This window comes from Aptenodytes patagonicus, chromosome 3 (genome assembly GCF_965638725.1).
Source record: "Aptenodytes patagonicus chromosome 3, bAptPat1.pri.cur, whole genome shotgun sequence".
In the NCBI taxonomy this organism is placed as follows: domain Eukaryota; kingdom Metazoa; phylum Chordata; class Aves; order Sphenisciformes; family Spheniscidae; genus Aptenodytes; species Aptenodytes patagonicus.
Window position 1 is genome coordinate 93,141,221 of NC_134951.1, and position 24,641 is coordinate 93,165,861.

Consider the following 24,641-nt stretch of genomic DNA (forward strand, 5'->3'; position numbering starts at 1 on the left):
AAAAGAAAAAGAGAAAAACTAAAAAGAAGTTAAAATGTTGACAGATACTTTTGATAGAATGTATTAAATTTGCAAAAATATTAAAGTACACAACAAAAAATTTCCAATGAATAATAATGATCATAAACCCTACCATTTCCAGCCAGAGAGTTGTATATGATTAGAAGAGAAGATTCTTTCTTCTCATGAAAATTTCAAAATTTTAAATGTATTTCGCTCTCTTGTCAGGCTGAAAAATAAAGAAAAAACACCCAGAAAAATCTAATGTAAACATCACTGCCATGTAATTTTACACCTAGCAAGTTTTCAGCCTATAACATACAGGATCATGAGATATTTGAAAGGCTACATACGTAGTTGGATGCAGTCATTTTCATTTTTCTGAAGGATAATCATGGTTTTTTTGACAAAACTAAAATTTTCTTTGGGAAAATTTCACATTTGTGAGAAGAGCATTTTTCCATTGGAAAATCATTCTCATGGAAAGTTCTCAAATTACACTGATTGCTTGCTTTCTGCCAATAAGTTTGGTTTAAAGTATTACTATTACAAAGTTTCCTGCTATGTTTGTTAGCTGTAACAGCTTCATATAGAGTTTGACATTTGTTTAGTTTTTATTCTTCTCAGCTTCAATTAAAGGAAAAGTTGAAGAAGCCAAATGAAATTAAAAAAAAATAGTCACTTTGAGGGTCACAGCTTGATTTTTCCTTCTGACATTATACAAATTAGCCTATTCTTATGTAGCACAAAAGATCTTGAATCTCGTAAGTTCACTGCAGCTCAACCATGTTGTATACATTCACTTTCCACCAGTAATTTGCATTTGTCTTTCTCAAAGAAATTTTAATTTTTGCTTTAAAGAACAACATACCAATGGACTTTTACACAGTCTTTATATCCAGAAAATCTCTATGTTCAGCAGATCTGGATCCGTACCGTTGTCCTCAGCCCAGACTCTTGGTGCCTAAGTGGGTGCTGAAGGAGGGCTGGGAGCTTCATCTGCGGCAGCACTTGGCTGCTATAATATCAGCAACATTTATGTGACTGAGATAAAATCAGCAAATAAATGAGAGGGCATTTTCATGCTAAAGGCAAGCTCCCTGGCTATCATAAGCAAGTGTAGATCTGGTGAATCAAAATGGCAATCTGCAGACCTGGAATGAGATTTTTGAGCACACCGAAGGTCCTCATTTCTGATAGCCACTTCCCTTCCCAGTTTCTCCCAGCTGCTTCTGCTGCTGATGTGCAATTCTTCTTCCGGAGGGCAGTGGCTGTCAATAGCTCTTTGCAATCCAGCGACCCCAGGGCACCCACCATGCTGCAGCCTGCAGGGAAGAACAGCTGCAGGGCCATGAGACGCTGGACTCGCGTACAGATTTTTGTCTCCCAAATACTGCAGAGATGCCATATGCAAAATTTTGTATAGTCAGGATTCGCACATGTAAACAAGATTTGGATAAAAATAAATATTTAGCAGGGATTTAGCTAACTGGGTAATCTGCTAGAAGCTAGAGATACACAGGAATAAAAACTGAATGGCACAGATATATTGCTAATAACTATATGTGCAAAAGTTAGACCATCATGTTTTTTCCAGTCATTGATATTCAAATATTCTGAACTGGATTTTCACTAAGCATCCTGTGTCTGAAACAAATGGCTGGTTCATGTAAAGCTTAATGAAGGTCAGAGCGAAACAAACAGGAAATAAACTCTGTTTTCTTGTCACAGCCTACAAAATCACCTGCTATTTCCATTGTCTATTAGTGAATATATAGAGCTTAAAGATTTCACAGTCACACAACATGCTATAGTGTGGAAAGAGCTAACCTTAAAAGCCTTTCTGAAACTGTGTTTACAAAGAATTTATTTGTTGAAAGATAATCCCTGAGATTTATTTATCTGACTGGAATATATGTAAGCTAAACCCAAAATTTTTCAGATATAAATATTTTCATTTGCACAGCAAGTGGTAATTTGTGTTAAACACAAACAAGCAACATTGTTTAGAGATTTTATAACATTATTTGAAGTATGCATGTTCTTTATACTTCCAGAATAAAATTAAAAATACTATAGCAGGCCTTTGGGATGGTATTGTATTTTTTAAATACATTTTATTGAGGCCGTCTTTTGTATGTGAATTCATCATGAAAATTTTCATTAAGACATTTAATTCTCTTTCTATCAGATACTAATATTTTCCCATGGTTGTATCTTTATGGAAATACCATATCAGGCAAACAGTAACTGAACAAAACAACTGAATTTGTTTTTTTAACTACTCATTTTGGAGAAATGCAGTTGAAAGGTTCTTGTCAAAAAGAATATCATTATCTCAATGGGTAGGTTTTACAACATGGCCTTACTCTCCGAAATGGAGGTTCAGTGAGAATACTTTCGTAAATGTAATTATGTGTCTTACAAGACTGAGGCCCAATCCAGTTCAAATTGCAGAGTAAATCAGTTAATATTTCTGTCACGTGAGCCATTGTATTATCATTTGTAATAAAATAATGCACCACTGTTTCTTGAAGTTTATATCATATGTATGTGTTCAAAAATATCTGTATTTTTGGAAACCTGAATACACCTATGTGACAAAATGTGTAATGTATTAAAATTTATTCAAAAAACATCAAAGCTTAATAGGTTCAGAAAAAATGGTGTATGATTTTTTTTTATCATAATCAAAAAAGTGGAAATTAGAGGTAACAGTTTTTATAGAAAACAACTAACTTGCTCTAAATAGCATTAATCTGAATAATTCTCCCTCTGCTCAGCAGACCATTCTAGACGGTCTATCCATTTTTCTCCTGTTGCAAGCTAGCAGTGGATTTTAAATATGATTTTTAATATGACTTTTCTCAGAAGATGAAAATGTACTTACAATGTTTACATTTTCTTCAGTTTGATGCATAGCAATAACATTGAGAATTTCGGATTCTTTAAGGGCAAAGCTCATATTCTCTCATTAGCTTGCATACAAGTATATTTTTATTTTATTCTAAAAGCTTAATTTCAGGAATATAATCTAAGGCATTTATAAAGACAGAATCTGGGCCATGTTTTTGCAAATTCTGTGGCATGTTTTAAATAGGATAGTGAACTAGGTAATCTTCAGAATTAATATTATACTACTCATATTTATTAATGCAATACCTAAGGATAGAGCCTGTCTTAGGCATTGCACACCTGCCCAGCTGTACACTGGCCTTGCCTTTAATGACTTATGATCTACTTAGACAGGATAGGTACAGAAATGGGACAAGCAGACGAAACTGCAATTCCAGAAAAAGTTAGCCCTGTATTTTACAATGGGGACTAACTGAGGGTGGATAAGAAAGATGGAAACAAGTCATTCTGCAAGCAGCAGACCAAATGAACAAGTTTCCTCTGGCTTTATGACTTTTTACAGAGACATAATAGTCCCTCAGTTCTCCTCCCCTCCTCTTGCTTAGCCTGCAGGACTAGCAAAAGCCAGTGGGGCCCGTGGGCCAGGGTGGACTGGAAGGAGAGTTGGCAGCTGCCTCTTTCCAACCTTTGTACCCAAGGCAGCAGGGTTGTCTCCAAGTAGTAGGTGGGCACTGAGCAAAGAGGTGCCTTGGCATGGGATGTTTCCGTTCAGAAACAATTCTGGCATCAGGGCACCTGAATGAATAATCACTTCATGAAGAAAACAAGAATGCTTTCAACATTAGCACGAAAGACATGAAGCACTTCTCATGGAAGCATTTCTGTGAAAGGATGGTTTTGAGACTGCCTATGCAGTTGTGCTATGGTTATCCTTCTTCTAAATGCATTGCTAAATATCCTTCCTAAGAAAGCAGGGCTGTGTGAGCCCTTCTTTCTTTCACAGAAGGTGATTATTTTCTCTTCTTCTTTAAAATATTTTTTTTAACTCCCCAAAGGAACCTTTCTCCATTAGATCTCCAGCTCTTGAGCAGGATAGATGGATTCATGCATGCATGCCAATAAGTAGGAGGAAGAAAGACTTTTCACACCAAGAAAAACATTTTCAGAGGTATCCAAGTGACTGTGGTACCTACAACCCTTTTGCAAAGCTCTTCACAACTTAAAGCCCACCAATGGTCTTTTTATTTCCAAAGTCATTTAAAAGGATTTTATTTTCAATACAAATTTGTTTGTTCTGCGTACCAGAAAAAATTTAGGTACCTCTCCCAGAGTGGATTCACACACTCCCTCTCCACCTGAAAACTTGGTAATGTGGAGCAAACTTGAGGGCTGGCTCCTGCCCTGCAACTGCTTCTGCAGTGTAGCTGGAATGTTCATGCCACCCAAAGGAAGGAGATGCCTTCCCCAGGTGGGTTGTACGGTGGGGCTGAAGAGGGATGGTGGATGGCAGCTTTTATCTAAGAGTCATTAATGGACAAAATACCTTGCAAACTTTCACTCCTCATAGTTTTGCTCTATGAATAACGTAGTTTAATGAGGTCATAGTTTGTCCTCATAAAAATAAAAAAATCTACTGTTGACCATGGGCAGCCACAATTTTTTTATTAGCAGTGTTCAAATACTTATCTGCTAAAATGTGTTAATAAGGCAACTTTAAATGCCTATAAATAGAGCCTACTCTAGATTTAGCTGTAATGGAGATCAGTCTAGAAACTAAGATCTGCAGAGAGATTTCCTGGTGTTAGATCCTTCTGGCCATGTAGGATACCACTGACTTTGAAACCAGTTTATGTTTTCTATTCCAGGCTTAGGAACATAAGGCAATTAAACTTGTTTATTCTCTTTTCTACCCTTAAAGAAGTAAGCTTAGTGTGGTATATCAGCAACACTTCCCCCCCCAGATATTAGGCTTTACAAAGAATAATTCATCCTGAAACTTGGAAGATTCATTAATGCCCAAACTGACAAACTGTAAGCATGTACATGAGAAGATGGTGCAAGTGACAACTTAAGAAAGTTTCTTAATAAGGATACTCTTGGCACAAATATGATTTAAAAGTTGAATCAAACCGAAATTAGAATCCTTTTTCATGATATTGATCATACGAATCAACTGTGACCCTATCATAGAATCATAGAATCATAGAATCATTGAGGTTGGAAAAGACCTCTAAGATCATCGAGTCCAACCGTCAACCCAACACCACCATGCCCACTAAACCATGTCCCTAAGCGCCTCATCTACACGTCTTTGAAATACCTCCAGGGATGGGGACTCCACCACTTCCCGGGGCAGCCTGTTCCAATGTTTCACCACTCTTTCAGTAAAGAAATTTTTCCTTACATCCAATCTAAACCTCCCCTGCCGCAACTTGAGGCCATAATGTGTTAGCCTTCTAGACATTTAGGAGAATATATAATTTCATTGGATTTTTTTTAATAATTGCTACTGACACTGCTCTAAACATACAAAAGAAGACAGAGAACATACCCAAAACGGAATTCTATAATCACAAACCAAAGGACTTCCCTCTTGAGCATTAACTTTGAAATCATTACCATGCACACTAAAAATTATCAGATGTCAGGTGTAGGAACTCCAAAAGGTTTATTCTTTGAAAATAATGTAATAAGGAAAAAAATTTCTCTGGATGAAGTTTTGAAGAGAACAAAAATCCTGTTGTTATACACTGTTAGAGAATTTGGTATAAAACTTCACCTTCGTTGTCACACCATTTTATTTTACTGTAACTATCATTGCTTTTACTATAGTGTGTTTTATAGAGCACTTTAGCATTCGTTTTACAAGCTTTTCTGTTAACGATTTATAATGACACTGTGGAAGAGTCCTATGTTTTTACCATTTGTTCCCTCTTCTCAGAGCTTGACGGGAAAACACTTTGCCTTATTCTTCATCCCATCACCAAAAAAATCCCTAATTTTTATAGCATATCATAACATTTTGCCTCCACAATACAGCAATAACTTAGTCTTTGAAAAGACTGGCAAGAAATATGTAAAACACTATCTCAGTCATATACTTTCTCTTATGTTGCTTCCTGCTGGCCATGGGCCTTTCTGCTGGAGGCAGAGGCTGCAAAGGGGGTGACAGCAAGGACCAACTTGGGATCTAGGTCCACATTTAGGCCCTCTAAACTCCACTTCCCCTGTAGTCCTAAATTACTTACCTGCTTGATCTTCCACCCAGTAAACCCCAGAAATGTGTGCAGTCATTGCATAACCTCACATAACCTAGTCATACCAGCGTGAAGGAACTGAGCTCCAAACTTCCAGAAAAGTCCAAATAAGAAATTTCTACAGCTACCTCATCATTAGGACCATATCCAGTAAATATATTCCAGCCACTGAATGGGACTCACGTGAAACATAAAGAATGGGCTGGTCCCCATGCTATTTCAGTAGATAAAAGAGTTACATTAAATAACTTTACCATAGCAGAGGCTGATGACAACCAGCACAATTGTTGACAGATATCCTGCAACAAATTCCTAGGAAGGTTTTCTCCTTGAATTTTAAAATGTTGTATTGCATGGCAAAAGATCTATGTGCACATGGGCATTCCAAATTAATTTTAAGCACGTCAAAATTTGTAAAGAGGTGTAGTATCTCCTATTAGACAATTGATACGATTTGAAGAAAAAAACCCACAAGTTTCCACACACTGATGTTGACTCATAGAAGAGCTTATGTGCCCGACACCTTGTGTGTTTTTACCACGTATGTAAGTTGTTTTTATAATAGAAATGTGAATTCTTTTAACATCAAAACCTTCCATGTTTTAGATCATCACAGTTAGAATTACACCTTTAGTACTAACCTATATTCAACTTTATCGAAAAAATTCCATTCTTCAGAAAAGATGCAAAGGAGTGTTGCTTTCACAAGCTTTGTTTTAACAACATGGAGCATAGCCACAGCTGGGAAAGAGACACAGAAGCTGCTTTATTCGTGAACTGATTTTTGTCTGTCTTTATCTATCCATAATAAACTTTAAATCTTTATCTCAACCTGAAGTATCTACCTCAAAATCAAGCCCCTGTGACAAGCTGTTTAGCATCATACACTGCACTGCCCCTGGGATTTTACAGTGCTTCTGAGCCAAATTTTTTGACAAGGAACAGAAAAACCCTCAGGGTATGACCACCAAGGACACTTTGTGCTCCTCTGTGCTAACAGAAGTGGTTGTTGGCTCTAGGGCTCCGGTAAGGATTAAAGTACAGTGTGTTTACTCCATGGTCCAGTTAGATAGCAAAGTCTGTGGATTTGATGGTGTTACCTTCATTTATGCTGAATAATACATCTCAATGCAAAAAGATTATATAGTTGTATTGTTAAACTGAGACTAGAGTAACTATTTAATGGATTTCCACAGAAGCTATGGAGAGTTAAGTGCCCAACTCTTCTATTGTAGGTTGTTTCAAAATCATAGATAATATGAATGTGGCAGATTTGGATTTCTTAATGCTAGGAAATCTTTGAAGGTATGTATCCTGTTATGGTTCCTTAGCACTTTACTCTTTCTTCTGCTTATCTATCTTTATGTGCAGCTGAGGTTGTATAATGTAAGAATGTGCAAGGCTGGTCATTATAGCATGGGTTGGCTGCTGCAATCCTGCTGTGATCATGCTGATAACAGGGACTGGTGCCTCTGCTGACTTGTGTCAAAGTCATTGCAGCAATGATGATGGCTACAATAGCTTGTGCTACTTGAGCATCTACCTAGGGAAACTTTGTGCTGTTACCATGGTTTCTGGAAGTTACACAGGTTTTTTTTTTCTTCTTTACAACACATTTGTGATACAGAAAAAGTTGTAAGCTCTTTGAGCCAAAGACTGTTTTTGGGGTCCATGGTTGAACATAATACCTGGTGAAATGGATTTAGCCTCTATACAAACTATCTTATCAGCTCAAATTATAATTTTAGACAGGGTGTCCTGGTTTCAGCTGGGATAGAGTTAATTTTCATCCTAGCAGCTGGCATAGTGCTGTGTTTTGGATTTAGGATGAGAATAATGCGATAACACACTGATGTTTTAGTTGTTGCTAAGCAGTGTTTACACTAAGTCAAGGACTTTCAGCTTCCCATACACTGCCAGCGAGGGGGTGCACAAGAAGCTGGGAGGGAGTACAGCCAGGACAGCTGACCCAAACTGGCCAAAGGGATATTCCATACCATATGACATCATGCGCAGTATATAAGACGGGGGGGGACTTGACTGGGGGGCAGCAATTGCTGCTCCGGGACTGACTGGGCATATCGGTCGGCAGGTGGTGAATGGTTGCATCACTTGTTTTTTTTTCTTTCCCTGTTTTTCTTTTTCCTTGTTTCTCTCCCTCTCTCTCTCTCATTGTTTTATTTTCCATTACAATTATTATTATTATTATTATTATTATTATTATTATTATTATTATTTCAAGTATGAGACTCTTCTTATCTCAACCCATGAGTTTTCTTACCTTTGCTCTTCTGATTCTTTCCCCCATCCCACCGCGAGGAGGGGAGACGGTGAGCAAGTGGCTGTGTGGTGCTTAGTTGCCGACTGGAGTCAAACCATGACACAGGGTGAAACAACAGTCTGAATAACTAGAGGCCAGACCTACAGGGAACAAGATTTTTTCCTCAAAGGCTCAAGTTCTTGCACTGAGTGCATCAAGACTGAATTTACAGTTTCTTAGTCTTGTCTTTAGAATTAATGTTGAAAGAGAGGTCGATTCTGTCTCTTCAAAATAGTTCTTATAGAAAAAATTCTCATAGAATGGTTTACTAGACAGCATCTTGGTGCAGAGGGATTAAGCTGCTCTCTTTCAACAAGAAACAAAACCTACAAAAGAACATATGACTATAAGGAACCATAAACAGATATTACTTGCCCAGTGGCAGTTTGAGAGCTGTATTTCAACATTTACAGATGACGTTTTGCAAAAATTTGTAGACAGGCAGTCTATGGGCACGTAACAGTCACTCTTTAAAGCAACAGAGAGGAAAATCACAAAAAGTTTATATACAACATTCAATACTTATGCGGTACAAGTACATGTGAACTAGTCACATGCTAATACAGCTATAGTTTGATTCTAAATCCTTCCCTTCCTAATAACATTGTTCAGACATCATGTCTGCCATGTTTTATCAAATCATTCTGGGTTATAGTAGCTCAAAGATATTACATCACCACTGACATAACATGATATGACTTGACAGGCCTGTGATAACCTCATGTGATTCCACGTTTATCACAAGGATCATTTTGTAAAGCTGAATAGTGTGTTTTAAGTCATTTAAGGCTACTATTTATTTTATATGCTTCTTCAAAGATTTTTTTTTCTAACTGGAAAGGAAAGAAATAGGAAAACCCCATGTCAAATGTCTGCACATGCCAAGAGCAGAGAGTTTGTGAGGATAGTTGAAAGAAATGACACTGCTAGTGATGCCACAGTTACAAGAGTGGGAAAAGTCCTTTTGGCGAGATGAAACCGGAATCAAACCCAAGTCATTCCAATGTTGCTCACCACAGCTAATCCTGACCGTGAACCTGCACATATACCACCTAGCGCAGAGGGATTCCCAGCCCACCTGCTGTGCAGGTGCTGTGATGGAGCTGCTCTCCAGGCAAGCACTCACATAAGCAGCCCCAGGAGTGCAGTGCCATGTCTGAGTTCCAGGTACAACAAAGTGAAACAGCTATAATTATTTCTGACACTTCTAGTACTCACTGCTATCACATACAGTGCTTACAAAGTCTAACTGTGTAGTCTTTCTAGACCAATCCTTGCCTTGTCCTCTGCAGCTTAAGAAATGCAGTAAGGGGTGTTAGCAATAAAAATGTTTACTGTCCAAAAGGCTAAATAGTTTTTTTCTTTCCTTCTTTTTTGGGGGATTGCAGTGTTAAAGCTCGTCACCTGCTGTTGTAATAAATGTTTTCCATTCACCTGAGGGGGGGAGATTTAACTGACCAAACTATAATGCCTTTGTCCATATCTGAAACAGTGGACTAGACTCTTTATGATGAGTGAAGAGAAAGAAGTGTTTTACGTGTGATTGATATTATCTAATTCAGGTATCTGCCTGAAGTTGAGATGATTCATATCTCAAAACTGCCTATTTTTTCTGCCAAAAATCTAGAAAGTCTAGACAAGCAGCTCTGGTGTTGACCTCTGTATTTAGAAGTTTGAAGTTAGGTCAAATGAGTCCCTTCTTTGGGTTCTAAAAGGCTTAAAAATTATATACATAAAACTGCAATGCACTGAATAATATAAGCATAAAGGAGAAAGTAGTTAATAGTAAGTTATCTATATCTGTCAGCTCTGCAGTATGTTTGTTTCCTTTCTCTTCTGCAGAGGTATACATAATTAGAATTCGCAACCAGGAGCTATCACAAGCCAGGGTAGTGCTTTCCCAGTTCCTCCCCAAGCAAACATCTCTTATGAATTGAATGGATCTTTTCTTTGAACAGGGACCATGGAACTGTGCTCAGTGTTTATATTTTGCCACAGGGTTTTATCCTTTGCCTGTAGTCAATGACAAACAAAGTGATTTACACCAGTTATTTTAAAGTAGTGTCATTCCAGTAAAAATAAAACAGACCCTAGAAACTCTACATTCTGTTTTTTGTTCAAATATGAATGCGAAACTAAATTGGTATTGTTATGGATTCAAATTTTCTTTGTTTTTAATTTGTCATATGATTTGTTGCATCTCCTTGGGCATATGATTCAAAATTTGCTGTCTATTACCTGTTATTACATTTTCTTCCTACCCCAGAAATCTAATGAAAGTGAAATATAGCCAGACGATGCTAGCATAGAACGAGACTTTAAAATAAAATATAATAATTTTTCAAGCATCATCAAAGAGCAATTTTGATCACAGTTGCCAAGAACTGCTCATATGCAGCTTTAACCAAGGAAAGAATGGATCTTTCTTTCCACCTATGAATATGACTGACAATAGCAAATGGACATAAACAGGCAAATTTTGCTCAGAATTACTTGGCTAACTGGTATCATTTAGTCACTGTATAAAACAGATGTCTTCCTTTCCAAATTATGTTTAATGAATATTGATAGCAATTTCATAGGAGTATTAAATGGCAAGTATTGTAACTGGTCTGAAAGAATCATAGAATCATAGAATCATAGAATCATTGAGGTTGGAAAAGACATCTAAGATCATCGAGTCCAACCGTCAACCCAACACCACCATGCCCACTAAACCATGTCCCTAAGTGCCTCATCTACACGTCTTTTAAATACCTCCAGGGATGGTAATGATGTAGCACAGTAACAGTATAAGATTAGCGGATAATAATGAACAAACAACTAAAGCAAAACCTCAACCCTGCTGAAGTTCATCAGAGTTTTGCCACTGACTTAAGCAGAGGAGTTGGGGGTTGTGTCACATTTTTACCTCCGACATTAAGAGAGTAACATTTATAAAAAGATTCCAAGGGTTGCTCTACTTAAGTTACAGTTGATTGGACCTTCAAAAAAAATTGAAACATTTTCTCTTAAAATTATACTTAAAATAAGACATTTGCTATGGACCTCATATTTGCAGTAGTTTTGACTCCAGAACTGATTAGGCATGAAACATAAAGCTGGTTTCACTGTCCAGAAAAATGAAATCCCCATATTGTTTTGCTGAAAAGCCCATCAGGAGCATCACCATGCATTTTTTTCATTGCTCTTTGACTTCTAAAAGAAAAATGAGTCATTTGTGCCTGTATGTTGTGAACACCCAGGCGTGCATTTATTTACGTCTATCCATACTTACCAGCATGTCTTTCTAGAGGTTCTAGCAGAACAGGGAGGACTGTGTTTCCATGCCCAGGTCTGCATTTCACCACTTCTGTCTGTGCGGGTGCTGGTGAGAGCAACCGAGTGGGTGGAGAAGGGAGGCAAGCTGGAGTGACTTACTCTCCTGTAGTGCTTCTGTTCTTTCTATTCATCCAGCAGATCATCCAGCAGGTGCTGTAGAAGTCACTATCGTCATTTAGTCTCGGGGAATTGTGTGGGTAAGAACATCTCATGATGACGTATTGCGTAGGAGTGAAGGACCCTTGCCTTCCCTCCACAGTGCTCTGCAGTTATCAGCACAGAGGTCAGTAGTGCAATCGCTCTTCCAGTGCATGCTGAAAACGAATCACCATGAACTGGCTTAATTCAGTTCAGAATTTATATAAAAAATAAATTCTTAAATAAATGAAGGGTCTAGAGAACAAGTCTTATGAGGAGTGACTGAGGGAACTGGGGTTGTTTAGCCTGGAGAAAAGGAGGCTGAGGGGAGACCTCATTGCTCTCTACAACTACCTGAAAGGAGGTTGTAGCGAGGTGGGTGTCGGTCTCTTCTCCCAAGTAACTAGCGATAGGATGAAAGAAAACAGCCTCAAGTTGAGCCAGGGGAGGTTTAGATTGCATATTAGGAAAAATTTCTTCACTGAAAGCGTAATCCAGCATTGGAACAGGCTGCCCAGGGAAGTGGGGCAGTCACCACCCCTAGAGGTATTTAAAAGATGTGTAGATGTGGCATTGAGGGACATAGTTTAGTGGTGGACTTGGTAGTGTTAGGTTTATGGTGGGGCTCGATGATCTTAAGGGTCTTTTCCAACCTAAATGATTGTATGATTCTAAATGTAAATGGTATATGTACCTGAACACGTAGATCCAATTACATTACATGGGTATCCAACAAACCAAGAAGAAGAGTATTTAATACCTAAACTAACTTTTGGATTCTTTGATAATAAATTAACCAGTTATGCCTGTGTGGGAGAAGCAAAAATATGCATGCTGCTCTGCGCTTTCTATTGGGAAGTTGTGTTCTCACTTTGCATGAGGTTAGCATGCACTTTGGGATAATATGTTCTGTATCGGCAGATGAAATTAATATTTTATATGGATTTTATAGGGAGGTCTGATTATGAGGACAAAAGAAATACCCTAGAATTTTTCTGGTAAGAAGAATACTCAGTCCTATTTTAGCCAGACGATACCTGCATATCTCTTAAATAACTAAGGTATTTAACATTACGTTGTCTCTTATGCTTGCAATATCCTGTGAGATAGGGAATTTTGTTTTGTTTTTAAATATCCATGTTCAGACGATAAAAAAGAGCTAAAAAGACATTAAGAAACTTGACTTAGTTTATTCAGAAAGTCTGTGAAAGAGACTAAAACTAAAATCTTGCTTGTGGACAACCTTGTGTTGTCCTCAATAACTGTGGGTCTGAAAGAATAGATTCACATGGTTTCTTCTAACTCTTTGCATAATATAAGCAAGCTGTTATTCCAAACAGTAGGACCAATATTGCATAGCTCACTTCATCAATCTCTTCATATTAGTTTATATATATAAAAAAAAATAATCACACACTTTTTTTCATTTAACCTTTTGTGGTGGATGAAAGTTTTCAGGTTTTACTTCTGATTTTTGAAAATTTACATAGTCTTGAAAGTGAGCGTTTCTGTCTTCTGAAACCCTCTAAATTAATATTTGCCACTTCTAATTACCAGGTTACATATCTGTCTTATAATTAATTGGAGAGTGGTTCATATTGTGTGGGTAACACCTGTCATGGTAAAAAGAGAATTTAGACCTCTCTGGAAGTCAAAATATGCTGATACTTTCCTCATTAAGCCATGGAAAGACCTGCGCAATTGAGACTTCCATAAACCAGCAGGCAGTTAGTTAATCCATTAAGCAAGCATAAAAAAAAAAAAAAAAAAAAAAGAAAAACTCCATCAGTTCTAACACACTGATTTCCATAGCAACAGAAATGGTATCTTGTGTACAAAGTATATATCCCAGCAAAGAAAGCAGACCAGAGAGGGAAAGCTGCTCTAAAACAAACGAGAAGTCTGAGAAGAGTGGTACAGTGTTAGTTTCGTATATCAAGACAGACATATAAACCTTTCCCTTAGTCCTATCATGACAAATTGTATACTCTGGTGACTTAGATATTTGGGTGGTTTATGGCAGCAGATAGATACATGCTTACATATGGTAAGTGCTCACATAAATGTTACTGAGTCTCACAAAGTCTCATCACAGGGATGGGGTCTCATGCAGTCAGTTGACAAAGTGAAATTTTTTGAAGGCTTCATTTTGGAAGTTAACCTGGGACAGAAAGAAATTACCTCAGGGGCTAAAAATGACCCATACCTATACTAGCATGTATGTAAATGTTCTGTGTATTGATGCTTTAAAGCACAAATAAAGCTGTAATCCTGATTCACTAGGTTAGGGCTGTCACAGTCTACATGGCAGCTGAAATACTACTCAGTTAAGAAAAAATTTAACTTTGTATCTTCACCACTTCTTACCTGAAGGTAGAAGCTGTGCTCTATCTGAATGGGAAAAAAGTGATGCATGTGCCCCGTCCATTACACGCCCCCCCCAAAAGTGAATGTGGTAAAGACAATTATTTCTTAGAGGTTTACTTATTTCTCTCACTTGGTCTTTCTGAACTGGTCAGATTTACTACCTGATAAGTGTCCTTAGCACCCAGTTCTGTTTGTCATAAATTGAGAATTATAGTAAAGTTTGTGTGATGTCACTTCTCTTAAATCAGTGGAGCTCCACTGTATATTGATTTGTCCTCATAATTAAAAAATGAGGTACAATTAATAGAAACACCATAACTGAAGTCCAGCTTTTCTGTAAATAACTTTGTAGACAAGACTGGGTGAATACAGTGTTGGTGGTGTCCCCAGATGGTAAGATTCCAGGGTTTGCCATGAATAATACTAAAGCGAGTTTTTAAGAGCAAAATGACATTGCAAGTTTAATATTCATGCCAAAGATGAGACGAATAACTATCCTCTTATTGATTACTTACATGACCACAGAATTACTTATCATTAGTGTTCTGAAACTGAAGATGGACATAAACTCAAATGTCTGGGGAAATTGTGTCTCAGGATGGGAAAAAAGGTTACAAGTTAAAAAGAAACAAAAAGGGGTCATTATTTGTTCTCTAGGGATTAAGTGTGTCAAAGGCAGTCAGCCAGCAATCTCTCAGTCTCTTCACTTCAGTGGGAGGTAATGAAATTTAATTAGTGAGAAGAGACAGCTTTCACACTAAGGAGAGGAGTGGAGAAAAAACAGGAACATCAATGTGCACAGAGAATAATGGTACAGTACATAACAATCCCTATTAAAACTGAATTAATAGGCGAAGCTGTTTGGCCTCTGCTCTTTGTTGAAGGGCTTTCTTATTTTAAATAAAAACCTGAAAAATGAGCTAAAGCTATATTTTTGTTATTAATGGTACGAGGCTTAGTTCTGCTAGGGCTGAAGGCACAAGTACAGTTATGCTCCTTCACAGTTATATGAATCCTTCCAAGTTCAGATTAACGTGTTCACAGATTTTTTTTTCCCCATTAGAAGCAGTAGTTGATTTGGTTCCCCCCCCCCCTTTTTTTTCCCCCTTTTTTGGCTTGCCTATTTTATGGACTTATGTGCCCTGAAGTTCAAATACATTGGGGTTTAGATTAACCCAGTTTTTATGTGCTTGGATCTCATTGAGAACCCCCAGGCAAGGTTTGGTAAAACGTGCATTGCTAATGCATCTACCAATGTTCACAGGGCTGGGCTGCAACAGAAGCACTATAAGCCCGTTCCTAGGGTCTCAAATTCCTTGCCATATTTGCTTCACTCAGCAGTGAAATTCTCATTAAAAAGAAAAGAGTTCCTGGAATTGCTGTTTGCATGCAAGAGCTTGGAAATGTGACTGAAACATTCTTGAAGTGGTAATGCATGCCAGCTGTCCAGAGAGTCTGAAACATATCCCTGAGTGACATCCAAAGCTGCCCCAGAGGAGGGAGGGTCCTTCCAGCCCAGCTCGGCCAAGGATGCTCGGCCAGCTCGGCCAGGAAGGGATGGGCCAGAAGTCATAAAGATGTGGGTAGGTATCATCCGCTGGTTGAACACCAGTCAGGTTGGACCCCATCTCAGTGCTCTCTCCAGGGTACAAACCAGCCCTACTGCTGAGCCCTGAGGGCAAGGTGAACGAATGAAGTCTGTGGTTCATTAATACCATGTGCCTTCTGAAAAAAAAAATTGAAGTATTGTCTGTGCACTGATGTCCTTTTCTTTCTCCATTGTTCTTCAGATAATCTACCAAGATCCATGATAGTTCTCTATCGTCTGGAAATTCAGACATTTTATAGATTTGTGTGTATGGTGTCTTAGAAGCAATACCAATCTGTTCCAAATGTCACAGTGTGTTAAGTAACCATTAGGGGTTTTTTTAATGCATAGAGTGGAAATAACCATCTTTTATTTCCTTCCTCTGCTCCAGGGGGAAGGAGCCTCCAGGGATTTAATTGTCCAATTCTCCTTGAAATTTCTGGCTGAGCCATCTTCCCCAGGACGAGTCACTGCAGGTCTTTGTGGCACTGCTTTCTGAGAAACAGCAATCCCCACTTCCCAATACCCTGGGCAGTGCAGAGGCAGCTCCAGTGTCAAGGCATCCCACAGCTGAAGGACTCCCAGTCTCCTTGGGTTCCTCAGGCAGAGACAGGAGCCTGATTCAGCAAGGCCATAGCTCCTTGCTATGGCTTGGGAGCCTGGAAGCTCTTCTAACCTTGAGCTTGTTTTGTTCTTAGATTTCACTGCAGAACAGTAATTCCAGCCTTGGAACAGAGCTATTTCAGAAAACCAAACGTTTTACTTTGTTTTTTTTTTTTTTTAACAGAGACTTGATGACAGGTATTATTAAAAAAAAAAAAAAAAACCCAAACCCTGATGATTATTAATTTCAAATTGTGAGTATTTTACCTTCCAGACATTTAGAGCTATGTCTTCCATGTCATGTGTATGCTTCTGGGGTACTGAGAGGAAAAAGAAAATAGAAGACTAAAATGCTGAATCTCATGCTTACATTTAAGTATGTACTTAAGGCCCATCAGACTCTTATTCCTTTTCCTCTCTCATACTAGATAATATTTTATAACTTGCACTTGATAATCGTGTTTTTAAATAGGATTTTGAACCATTCTAGACAAATCCATTATGGGAACATTACCATATAAAACTTAAGGGAAAAAAACTTAATTCAGGAAAACTACAGAGAGTGTAAGGTCTACTTCCTATGTTCAGAAGAGCTTTTTGATAAAACCATCTTTCTGATCACGTGTAAGCTAAAGAAATCGGGGGTATAGGGAAACACTATTTTACTTCTATGAAAAAATTTAAATGAAGCAGGAACAGTGTTTCTGGTGATGAGGCTGTTAGTATCCACCTATGTCCACACAAAGTCGAAAAGCTTCTAGCTATCCATTGGAAAAAATTTCTGGCCATGAACAAAATACAGACAGACAAACTCCAGTTTGTCTCTAGTTAAAAGCAGGCTTCATTTTGTATGTATTTGAGGATCAAACCTCAAAACTCTGTCAACCATTTCAGATGACTACAAAGAAGATCTTATTACAGTTTTTCTCTGTTCGTTACTCCTGTGGATCCTAAGTCTTTCAAAACCACCAGCTTTAGTTTTGTTGTTAGTGCACAACAACACACAGAAAATATCATTCTCCTCTGTCTAGGGAGTGCTTAGATCTGCAAGCTTCTCTCAGTATGTATCTAAAATTTCTTACTATTTGTTAAATTGACTCATGTTGACCTAATGAGCGTCCTATTGAAATCCCACATCTGATTACTTGCATGCAGCAGAATTATTCAAAACAACCCAGCCATTGATCATCGCTACTAATTTCTCCTGAGAAACCATATAAAAAAAGGCAAGTGAAAGGGAATAAAGAATAAAAGGGTAGAAGATTCAAGCCCATCAAAAATTCAGAGTAAAGACTAAGGGCTATCAGAGCTGCAAGGAATATGTGAGATAAGCTAAATAGATGAAAAATGTAGTTTGGATTCCACCGGATTTTCACACCTATGCCAAGTACTACATTATATACTTCTGCCTTGGGCCTAATGAACCTCCAAGTGGGAGCAAGGCTTGCTCAGAAGCCATGAGTCTAAGAGAGTCAAGCATAGTGTTAGAGAAAGGTATCTTATGCTCTCCTTGACTTAAAAGATAAACTTCAAACCACAATACCAACAAAACAAATTTCAGAAATACGTGACAGTTTACATGGCAGACAACAAATCAAGGGGGAAAATGTAAGTTAATTGTTCATCAAGGAAAGAAGCGTCAACTTTAAAAAAGCTTTAATTTAATGTTATACAGCTTGTTCTTGAAATAAACCTGATATTTCTTAGTTCCCTGAAGATACTCCAGAATGCTTCAATTCTGGTATCTCCAGAACGTATGAATTGAGTTGCAAACCATGATTATAAATGTAAGAGAGAATACATCATCTGGCATGGTTTAGTCATCCTGAAAGACAGTTGTAGAGGGAAAGAGGTAGGAAATAAGCCTTTTTATTTAAAATGAATAATGACACTTGCTTTTCAGTATGGTACTTCACCCCACGGTCTAGAGGCTCAGATATGCCATGCATGAATGAAATTAGCCCATTTCTTACTTCAGCCTTTTTACAGGTGCTTTCTACAGGGGGACCAGTTTGGATGAAAAAGCCGTTAGATGTCTTACCCAGTGGCTTCCTATGCCATAAGGTTGAATATATTTTCACGCTGCATAACACTCCACCAAATACATCAGAAAGCATCAGCACTCAAGAACAAACCAAGATAAGGTGCTCCGATGCACACTGTTCTCCCTTTGGAGAGAGCATGTGAGAATAGATAGCATAGTACTGATGCTAGTTATGTTGCTCTATGTGCAGCTGAGAAGCACTCAGATATTCCAGTGAGGGATGTGACATAAGAACTTACACAAAAATAGAATATTATGAGAAGCGTAGAAATCTCTCAAGTAGAATTATATTAAAATGTATCTAGAAATATTATAAACCTTCCTTCAGATTCCACAGTGAGAGAAGATGTGTCAGAATGAATATGAATCACTGATTGAAAAATAAGTTTATGTGAATGTTTGTATGAGGCATGGTTTACAGTATGACCCATGATTTAAAATATCACCAACAATATTATTAGGACAACTCATACACAATAATACAGCCAATTTGGATGTAGGTCTATAAAAGATTCATACTAACTTAACCAGGATAGTGGAAACCTATCAGAAACAAGTCATTGTTAATGAAGAAAGGCTTCCTCTTTTTTTTTTTTTTTTTTTTTGTGACAGAGATTTTATGCCATTATAAGAAAAGTTTGAATAAAATGTAATCTACCTTCAGATGCTGTCTCTCTAATGTACTTTTTAAACTTTAAGTGTACGAATAGTCATGTTGAAATGTTGCCTACGCATTTTCGCAGTGTTCACGCCAGCGTTTCTAATTTTGTTTCTATACATTCTAATCTAAAGCTGCAGTATCAGAAACTTCTCATTTACATATTTTCCCATCCATCTACAGTGTTTTCAGCAAAACTGCAGAGCAGCATACTCAATAATAGAGAGTGTCTGTGCACTTTAATACTCCAGGTTACATATATCCTCAGCTGATATATATGAGCAGAGCTCTGCTGATTTCAATTGCATTATGCTCACACTGAGTGATAAGCCTCTTCAAGAAACTACACTGTGGCAATAAGTCCAGGGCAGCTGACACTCTGCAGGAAGGAGTACAAAACATGTTCTAGAAGAAATCAAATGAGAATGTGGTGGGTTTTTTTGTTTGTTTTCTTTCAGGACTGAACCTACTTGGGATTTTGCAGACTTTTTCCTGTAGAGTTGGGGTGTTGGTTGTACTTGGACAACAGCTGTTCACGTAGCTGCCGAGCCTTGTAGCACTGAAAAAACAAGGTGAAATTGAGTTTCATCTTCTTACTGAATTGTGGTGAAGCTGATATTCACTGAAGGGAGTATCTTTGCTGAAAGATACTGTCTTTCAGCAGAAGGTGAAAGAAGGTGAAAGCAGAAGGCGAGCAGAGTATGCAGAAGACATCCAATTCACAAATGTCTCGAAATTCTAGGCATCTTAAGAGACCTGGCTTTATGTGAAAATACAGGTCGTGTTAGAAGTTCAGCAATGAGGCCAATTTGTTCAGGAAACTACTAACAAGCTGCTGCAGGGTAAGGTGTGGATGTGGAGGGTTTGAGAGAACTACACATTATAGAAGAGCTCTGGACAATGAGGTACATCCTGATTTCTGAATTTTTTTGGAGGTGCAAAAGGTTGTAGAAGAAGCAAAAACCAGTGGGACGGCATTTTATTTTGTCAAGATTGACTGTTGAGCGTTGACATACTCAGTAATGCCATAGATTCAGAGACCTTTAAGGCCAGAAATGACTTTTAAGTCTCCTAGTCTCACTCCGAAAATGACCCAGGCCATTGAAGTTCACTTCAATGGATATTCACTTGGATATACCAGCATTAAATCCAGTAGCTAAATCAAATTTTCTTAGGAGCTTACCTCCTAGATTGCCTTCTGCAGTGCAGTAGTTACGGGTGAGATTATGTTAATGAAAAGAAGGCAGTGATTAGCACAGTGAACCTATTGGCTGTTTCCACACTGCCAAGGGTGTAACTCCATTTGAGGTGACTAGAAATCTCATGGAAGAACAGTGAGGATTTTACAGTGAAAGAAGAGGATCTATTTGCCCTACCTCATTCTTGTATGTCAGCTGGCACAGGCTGGAGCAACGGGATTTGAAGTGAATATTGAACAGAAAAAAGTGAGAACTAGTAACTTCAGATCAATTATGCAGGCCTTATGGTGTTTCCTTTGCAAAGGATATCTATGTATATGTTATTCTTGCAAGAAGCAGACCTGAAAATATAGGAGCAGAAAAGATTTATGTTAATTTTGTAGTGTTGAGGGAACTGAGTTTTCTCCATAGACTCTCAGCTTTAAGAGCCTGTAGTGCCTGGAGTGTTCGCAGAACTAATAGCTTGAAAGATTCCCCCTGCACTGTCAGGAATGAGATAATCATTATTACACTGTAAATATTAACAAGGTAAGCTTTCTAGCAGGGACAGCTTAGGAAAATGGTCATCAGGCCTTAAATTGAAAGATTCCGGCTTTGATTCTAACTGTAATTTTCTCCCTGCTCATCTCACATGTGGATCAGTTTAGAGTCCAATGTTACTCTGAGTATCCAAAAAAAGGCCAGAAAGATTTAGCATTCCACAGTGGATCGTAAGTTTCTTACAGATACCTGGGATGAGGAGATCTAAGACAAAGAAAGTCAGTAAAACTCTACAAAAGTGTTTTTTATAAGCTGGGGATTTTGACGTTCTGCATAAACATAATAATTAAAATAATAAATTCAGGAATACTAGTTATTATTTATGAGTAGAAATAGACAATGCATTAAAATTAAAGTAGTAATTTATTCTTAGGCAACCAAGAAAGTCAGCAATTACGAAGTTATTAAGACTTAGATGATGTACTGAAGAAGGGTAAATAGGTCAGAACCAGTTGAAACAACTAGTGAAGGAAAGGTGAAAAAGTTTCCTATCACTGTCTTATTATGTTACAACTAGGAAGACTTGTCTGAAAAAAAAAAAAGCCAAACTCTTTAATGTCTTCTGTGTACAACATGTTGATTAATGCTTTTACTTGTTTCGCTTCTACTTTTCCTTACTTTCAGCCTGTGTTGATCTGAAATGTCAGTCTTGTTCTATCCTTGTACCTACTTGTCTTCGTGCATTTTCAGCCTTTGGTCAAATGAATAAGATTTGTTTGCTGTCCATCTTTTTGTTTCTTTCCTCCTCATTTCTCTGTCCATGATAACTTCTCGGTTTAAAATGCAGTAGCATGCAATTTGCATAACAAAAGGCTCAATCAATTAATAACACATTTCAGGGTATCAATCAGCTATTGTTCATTGTATCTTTGTATCACTTTCAAAGAGACAACGTAAGAAAAGAGTATTGATAGCATATGAAACCAGCTCACCAATCTTGATTTTGCCTGTGTCTGTTAAATAGCATAAAATAAAAATATGTTAAGACTAGAGAATAGGAAAAATGATCTAGCTAGAATATAATGTCTTCAGATACTAAGCTACATTGTTTAGGTAGGTAGAGCATTTGCTGATGTTCAGAAGTAGTGGTGGTTTTTAGGCACTGGTTCCAGTAATTTTTATTTTTCAATGATCTATTTCTTTTGCATTCATATTTGGGATGTTTGGTTTTCGGATATATTGGAATTTCCCTATAGGTCACACACAGTCGTTTCCCATCTGCATCCATAATTTAGGGAAGTAAGAAGGCCAATATCAGAAATCAGATCAGTATTGGAAATGTGTGTGGTTACTTCTCAGTAAAATTCCTTAGCAGTCCGTCTTGCCCAAACCTGGAGGACTGAAATGGAGAACTAAATACTCAGTTAATTGAGAAATATGAATTTACTGAGGATCTGAAATATTAAATTAATGGAGAAATGTGATATTACTGTGAACGCTATTAATAACATCAATTTCTAGAGCTAATAACTCTTCTAAAGGGTGGCACATGTGATGACCATTGTTTACTGTGGTGTGCAAAAAACTTACTATCTTGTTATGCCTCTATCTATTTGATACATCTACCTATTATTTCCCATACAGTAAATTATTTTGGACAGGGAGCTTTACTTTATTGCATATTTTTACATGATGGAGCTTTGTAACCTGAAACCCCAATCTTTAAATTCTACAGTAACACAAACAGTAATAGTAATGCCATAGGAACTGTTATTCTCCTAGATATAGGAAATAGGACAACGTATCTCCTTGATTAGGAAATAACAGAGGAATCTCAAAACACACTTTATGGATATCAACTGCTTTTATAATCCTCATTATGGTAATTTCTGCCATTATTAATTTTATTAATTATGAGTATTTCTACACTGCTTGTGTAGAGCACTTTTACTAGAAGTTCATAAAGACGGGAACAGATGTCATTGTGTTTCATGTAGAGCTCTTAAAGATTAGCAAGCATACTCCCACTGAGTAATTGAAGCTTATGTATGTAATCACCTGGACAATGGACATATGGTTCACTTTTTGACATAGGTAGTATATGCCAAAGCAAATTTGATAGCTCAGCAGTCACAGAATCTTTAGGTTAGACTCTATGCTCTTAACTGATGTTAGGACATGATCTCTTAAAACAAAATCTTTAAAAATAATTTTAGACTCTATGCTCTTAACTGATGTTAGGACATGATCTCTTAAAACAAAATCTTTAAAAATAATTTGCAGCGCCACCTGAGCTATCCAAAGAATAAAGCCATGAATATAAATAGATAAGGAGAACAAATATTAGAGCTATGAAAACCACACAGCCAGGAACAAGCCCATGAAAATCAATACAGGCTGCAATTTATATTTAAGATTTTAATATTTTGAGTAAGTCCTTGATACCTATCATTATATCCGCAAGCTAGGAAAAGATTTGAGAGCAGAAAATCTCAGAAATATTCAGTAACAGTTTATAAAAGAGAGGAACTTTTGGTTATGTTCAGGCAACACTGATAAAATACTCTTTTTTCTCAATTCATGCAAAAGATCAATTAAACTAATGCTTGCAAGGTGCTTTGGAGGTGAACTGCTACATGATGCTATCATGCTAATGATGCAGCCAGTGAATTCTCTCGCACAGCACTTCTTCAGGACAGGAAGAAATAGGTGAGAAAAAAGAAGGTAACTCCCTTCGTCTGAGCGCCGGGAAGTAGGGCAGGGATCCACAACCAGGTCTGCAATTAGGGGCTCTCATGCTGCCTGTGACAAGTCTCACAGGGCTCTGACTTTGCCAGCCTCTTGGGACGCCGCATACATTTGTGGGCACCCGTAGAGGATTACAGTTGCAGAGGCATGGCCATAAATGCTACCCAGGAGCACACCGTAGCTGCAGTGCAAAACCGCAGCCCTGAAGTAAATTTCACGGTATGTTTAGCCCAGGTCAAAGTCCAGGTCTGGGACCTAGCCACGTTCAAAGTGTTAAACCCTAGAAATTGCCCCTTGCAACATGGTGGGGATGAAGGCATTCCAGCCCACCTGCTGAAGTTGCAGGGGGGAGGCGAGCCACATCCAAAGAGCAAATGCCAAAGGTGCTGCTTACCTCCCTCTTGCTACCTGCTGCACCTTTGTGGACACCGGCCCCTGCTTCTCAGGGCGGGGGAAGGCTCACTGGCTCAAAGCACAGGGGACAAGCCTGGGTCTCATGAGCAACACAAAAATAACATTAGAGCATTTTCCATTGCACAACACTGTGTGGTATAGGGATGCTTTCTATTTGGGAATTTTTCTTTTCAGTGTTTTAATGCCACCTGCAAGAGATTAAATTTCTCCCCCCTTTTTTTTAATAATAACAAGGCATTTTCTTACATGTAAATAAAGTTTCCTAAAATTATGTATTGTGAAAGGAAGTCTTTTCTTGTATCTGAGGGAGACACTTTTAATACATCTGCCTTCTGCTCCTAGACTATCCCAATGATGTTCTTCACCCGAATCTTGACTAAAAATGCTAATCTAAAAAATACTAGCCTATCATGTACACGTCTAATAATGTATGAATTCCTAGAAGGCACCTAACTGCTCTTCTCCCCTAATCCCCAAATATAATGAGAAACACTGGAAGGGGAATTGATGTGCCATGGTTGACATATTACCTATAATGCAGGAAAACGATTGCTGTTAGCTTACTTTTTCTAATAGACTATCGATACCTAAAACTCACGTATAACCAAAAGCATGTCAACAAGGTTTTGTGCCTTTTATTTCTATAGA